Below are 6,250 nucleotides of genomic sequence, written 5' to 3' on the forward strand. Positions count from 1 at the left end.
GACTGAGAGCCAGGCCTTCTCGTGGGGTGACCTCACCAATGCACTTTTGGCAGAATGGTGGAAAATTGCTATAAACACACTCTGCAACCTTGTGGACAGCCTTCCCAGAAGAGTTGAAGCTGTAATAGCTGCAAAAGGGCATATTGAACCCTATGGGTTAGGAATGGGATGGCACTTTAAGTTCATATGTGAGTCAAGGCAGGTGGCCAAGTACTTTTGGCAACATAGTGTATTTGTGTCTTGCCTGCATCAAGCATGATGGTCCGGGCTGCATGAGTGCTGGAGAACTGCGGTTCATTGAGGTAATGATGAATTCCTGGGGTGACGTTGTAAAAGGTGTGAAGGGACAAACACAAGTAAGTGATGGAGTGGCCAAGTAAAATATGATTGTGTGTGTTGACTTATGAGCTGTGCACTGACTAGTTATTATTATTATTAAAATGAAAAGTGGGTTCAAATCAAATGAAGAAAAGACAGAACTTGTCTTAAACAGGTTGCCAAGTTTCTTTTGTGGGGCTGTTCCTGGAGAAAAACATCATGTCAGACAATTATTTCCCACAAACAAATACTTTTACAGCGTGTAACACACGAACAATGGGAGACCGGGCCTTCTGCTCCGCCGCTCCCAGTCTGTGGAACGCTCTCCCTGACCACCTGAGGGCACCGCAGACTGTGGATGCTTTTAAAAAAGGCTTAAAAACACTTCTTTTTAAAAAAGCCTCTTTTTTTTTCTTTTTTTTTAGCTATATGCATACTAGTTTTAGCTATTTGGCTGTTCTAGTTTTTATTTTTTTTTATTATCTTTTTATTTATTTTTTTAATACACTGTAGCACTTTGAGGTTGTTTACTCAATGTAAAGAGCTTTTTTTTTTTTTTACAAATAAAATCTATTATTATTGTTCGTTCACTTTATTACCTCCACTAATGATTATTTGTGCTTAGCGTATATAATTGTGAGCAACCTTTAGCGAATTTTATTTTCTTAGCGTGACCTTCGACGTGACTGTGACGTCATTTCCTGTTATTTGCCTTTGTTTTCGCATTTTCTTCAGTCGCTCTATTAAAGGCTCCATTGTGCTCGTTTTCATCCCCCGGTGTAAAATTGACATACAAGTGTAACCGAGGGTTTAATAGAATTGGATACAAGCTCAGAGAAAAGGAAAGGAACTGGAGAGACACTATCTTGTCAGCAAGGAAGTCTCTCTCTCCAAAAACATTCAAGATATCTTTTGTTGGACCCGTCACATACTTCCGGTTTCACACAATAATGCTACGTGTCACATCCGGTCCAACAGCGCTCACAAAATGAAAACAAATTCTTAAAATGCCTCTTTTGGTCGTTTTTTTGTTTGTTTTTTAATCAATGGGAAATACAAAGTCATGTTTATCTGAATTTTATTCAAACATTCAAAAAATAAAACTGAAAAACGAAAATGTTTTCGTATTGAAAAAGCAGTAAGTACATCTACAAGACGGTTTTTATTTTCATTTTATACTTACGAAGACAAACTGAAATCGCCTGTCAGGAAAAAAAACTGTGTGGTGTTTTATATTATGGTATTTATATAAAAAATACATTATCATTTGGTCTTTCCAATAGGAAATATCTTCAAATCGTCTGTAAATAGCAACTTCCGGTTTCGGTGTCCGAGTATAAAAGAACTTGCGTTTTAGTCCGTTTTTTGTTTCTGCTGACTGGTGATTTTAATTGTTATATAAAACAGCAAATGAAAAACAATCCGTATTTTAGATATACTAAGTGCTCTTTGAAACGAAAGAAGAAGCACTCTGTTTTTCGATTGTATTTTCTGTATTTCAAAATAAAATTCGAATAAACCCATCGTATTTGTTTTATTTGATACGAAAAAATTAATGACCCAAACATACACTATAAATACACCCAGTGCAGCACAACAATAATAGTGCACACAAATGTAGAAAATTTTGATCCGTCACGAGACAAGAAAGGTTGCTAAATGGTGAAGGGGAAAAAACAAATCCCCGTTTTTACTTCACGCTTTCACTTTCTAGTGTCTGGCTTTTAGTTTTGTTTTCCGGGAAAGGCCTGCAGATTACACGTACACACACACACACACACACACACACACACACACACACGGATAAAAAAATGTTTTATTTTTATTTTTTATTTTTTAGACGAAAAAAACAAAAACAAAGCTTTTTTTATTTTATTTTTTATTTTTAGACATTTATCTCGTGCGCACGAGAAACTATCTCGTGCGCACGAGATACATGTCTAAAAAAAAAAAAAAGTTATTTTTTATTTTTTATTTTTTTTTAGACTTGTATGTGTAATCTGCAGGCCTTTCCCGGAAAACAAAACTAAAAGCCAGACACTAGAAAGTGAAAGCGTGAAGTAAAAACGGGGATTTGTTTTTTTTCCTTCACCATTTACGGATAAAAATTTTTTTATTTTTTATTTTTTAGATGAAAAAAAAAGTTTTATTTTTATTTTTTATTTTTTAGACGAAAAAAACAAAAACAAAGCTTTTTTAATTTTTTTAATTTTTTTTAGACATTTATCTCGTGCGCACGAGAGTTTCTCGTGCGCACGAGATAAATGTCTAGAAAAAAATAAAATAAAATTATAAAATATATATATATATATTTTTTTTATAACTTTATAAAAAAGTTTTTCGTGCGCACGAGATACATGTCTAAAAAAAATAAAATAAAAAAATAAAATAATTAAAACAATTTAAAAAAAATGTTTTTATAACTTTATAAAAAGTTTATCGTGCGCACGAGATACATGTCTAAAAAAAAAAATTATTACACAAATACAAATTTCCCCCATGTCCCTTTAGGGGCTCCGTAGATTTTCATACAATTCTGACATTTTATTTTATTTATTTTTTAGATTATTCATTACATTTTTAATGTACATTTTTAAAATGTATTTATATATTTTTTGGAGTTTTATACTTTAACATTGTTTTACAAATTACATTGTTCAAACAAAAACAATGCGTGAAAATAAATGTTGGTGCCTTATATTGAACTGTCTCAGAGCCTGATATTAACAACTAAAAGAGGCAATTACTGAAGGAATAGCGTGTGAATGCTCCAATGAATGGAAGAATAGTTTCAATGTTGGAATGGTTTGAATGTCGAAGAGTTGGAATTTCCAGGAAAAACGGAATTTGGTTTGGAACTTGGGAAAGTGTTAGTTTGAATGTCCAGGATGAGTGGAATGTGTTGAAGGGGGAATGCTTTGAATGGGTTGAAGAATGTGGGAATTGTGAAACTTGAAAAATGGCACATTCATTTCAATGGGAACTTCTTGGGAATTTGGCAATTTGGGGAAAAGCGGGATTTTTGGAAAATGATTAGGAGCATGGATGTTCTGAATGAGCTGAATTGGTTGGTGTTAGAATTGTTCAAATCGGGCAAGAAATGTTGAAGTAGTAAATGGTATTAGGGAATTTTGGGAAAATCCGGAATTTTTTTGGAACTTGAAAAAAATGGTAGTTTGAATTTCCAGAATGGTGGAATGTGTTAAAAGTTCAAGTTAAAGTTAAAGTACCAATGATTGTCACACACACACTAGGTATGGCGAAATTATTCTCTGCATTTGACCCATCACCCTTGATCACCCTCTGGGAGGTGAGGGGAGCAGTGGGCAGCAGCAGTGGCTGCGCCCGGGAATCATTTTGGAATGGTTTGAATGGGTTGAAGAATGTGGGAATCAGGGGCGTCACTAGCTTTTAAGGACAGGGGGGGCTTAGCCCCCAGGAGATGCACAGGATGCGAGCGAACGTAGGGCACGAGCACAAAACTTCACAAACGGCTAACAAAGACTTAGAAATGATTCATTGTTGTTATTATTATTTCAGTCGGTTTATTTTCAATCTGTGTTCAGTACAACAACAAACATGGGTTTGCACAGTGACATTTTGTTTACAGCATCAACAAGAAACAATTACTTGCATGATGATTATTATTATTATCTACTGATGATAGTCATATGTGAATGAGCTCAGCTCCTGTTCTCCTCCATGTGTAAAGTGAGAAACACAGCTGATGCTCCAGAAGGAAGTAACCCCAAAGATAGCAAATGGTAAAAAAGAGTGCACATTTAACTTTATAAATAATCAGGACCTTAATGATGCATTTCAGGCTAACTAGCTAACTAAGTAGCAGCATTGTTTTAGAGCGGGAATGTCAACTTTTTGTCAAACACAGACCTGGTGTAAAGTGGAGCTAATACATTTTACTACAAGCAGTGATGAATACTTACTTTCTTGAAAAAGTTTCTTATGTCCATTTTGCATCCGTTCACGTTCTTGTTCTGCAGTACTGTGTGCTAATGTGCTTCGTACACCTGCAGGACCGCAAGCAATGTCGCGGAGAAAATGCGGACTGGATTTTGAGTGATGTGGGCATTGTCTATATGAACAAGTCCAAGGACCGCAAGCAAGGTCGCATAGAAAATGCGGACTGGATTTTGATTGATGTGGGCATTTTCTATATGAACAAGTCCAAGGACCGCAAGCAAGGTCGCATAGAAAATGCGGACTGGATTTTGATTGATGTGGGCATTTTCTATATGAACAAGTCCAAGGACCGCAAGCAAGGTCGCATAGAAAATGCGGACTGGATTTTGATTGATGTGGGCATTTTCTATATGAACAAGTCCAAGGACCGCAAGCAAGGTCGCATAGAAAATGCGGACTGGATTTTGATTGATGTGGGCATTTTCTATATGAACAAGTCCAAGGACCGCAAGCAAGGTCGCATAGAAAATGCGGACTGGATTTTGATTGATGTGGGCATTTTCTATATGAACAAGTCCAAGGACCGCAAGCAAGGTCGCATAGAAAATGCGAACTGGATTTTGAGTGATGTGGGCATTTTCTATATGAACAAGTAGAATGGATTGATAAAGGGGCTCTCTACCTTACGCTATGAAGTGAGGCGAAACTGAGTGAATAATGACAGGTTCTATGATTATTTATTTAAACTCATATTCGGGCCTCTTTATAATGAATATGTCGGCATGTATTTGTAAAAAAAAAAATTAATACATCATTTATATATATATAACACCAAATTATTTAGGGGGGCTAAAATAGGCCTAACAACGCCATAGGTGGGAATTGTGGAAGTTTAAAAAATGGACAATTAATTTTGAATGGGGAAAAGGAAAAAAAGAAAAATTTGATTTATTGGAAATCCGGGAATTTTTTTTAGAATTGTTGAAGTAAAGCAGACAATTCCCAAACAGGCTGAATATTTAGAAGTTGAAACAACTTGAATCAGATGGAAAATGTGGGAATTGTGGAACTTTGAAGAATGTCACATTGATTTCAATGGCAATTTACCAAACATTTGGTAATTTCGGGAAATAAGCGGTATTTTTTGGGAAAATGTTAAAAAACTGGAATGGTCTGAATGAGTTGAAGTGGTTGGTGTTGGAATTTTTCAAATCGTTCGATAAATGTTGAAGTAGTAACATGTTGAATTGAGAAATGGTATTACGGAATTCCTGGAATTTCGGGAAAACCGGGAATTTTTGCAGTTCAAAAAACAACTTTGTTTTTTTTGTCCTGATTTGACGGCGGGACGCTTGAAGTGGGTTGAAAAATGTGGAAGGAGACGTCGCCAGGAAAAAAAAGGGTGGAAATAAGGCTTTGGAAAAGCAGGAATTCTGGAAAATCCTGGATTTTTTTTTAACTTAGAAAAAAAGTATGTTTGAAATGTCCAGGATGGTACGAATATGTTGAAGGTGGAATGGTTTGAATAGGTTGAAAAATGTGGAAATGGTGAAAGTTTGAAAAATGGCCAATTTATTTTGAATGGGGAAAAATGTCCCGGAAAACCGGGAATTTCGGTAAATCTGGGAATTTTTGGAATTAGTCAAGGGAAAGCCCTCGAGTCTCGAGTAGGCTGAACAGTTTGAAGCTGGAAGGCTTTGAATGGCGTGACAAATGTGGAAGGTAGAGCGCGCCAAAATGTGGAGAAGAAGCAGAAGTTGAATAAATAGATGAATGTTGGTGTTGAAAAGCATATGTGTGCTATAATGCTTTGGAACATTCACACAATAATAATAACCATATCATGTACTTCGTGCAAAGTGATTTTTAATTTTTTGTATATTTAAAATATTAATTAAATTCGGGCGTATTTCATAATATTTTATTGGAGTTTTTATCCGTAGGGTGAAACTTAATCGAGTGTTATACACACATATCAAACCGTATTGTTACAGCAGCAAGGGGTATTTCA

Source organism: Nerophis lumbriciformis, linkage group LG36, assembly GCF_033978685.3.
Source record: "Nerophis lumbriciformis linkage group LG36, RoL_Nlum_v2.1, whole genome shotgun sequence".
NCBI lineage: Eukaryota > Metazoa > Chordata > Actinopteri > Syngnathiformes > Syngnathidae > Nerophis > Nerophis lumbriciformis.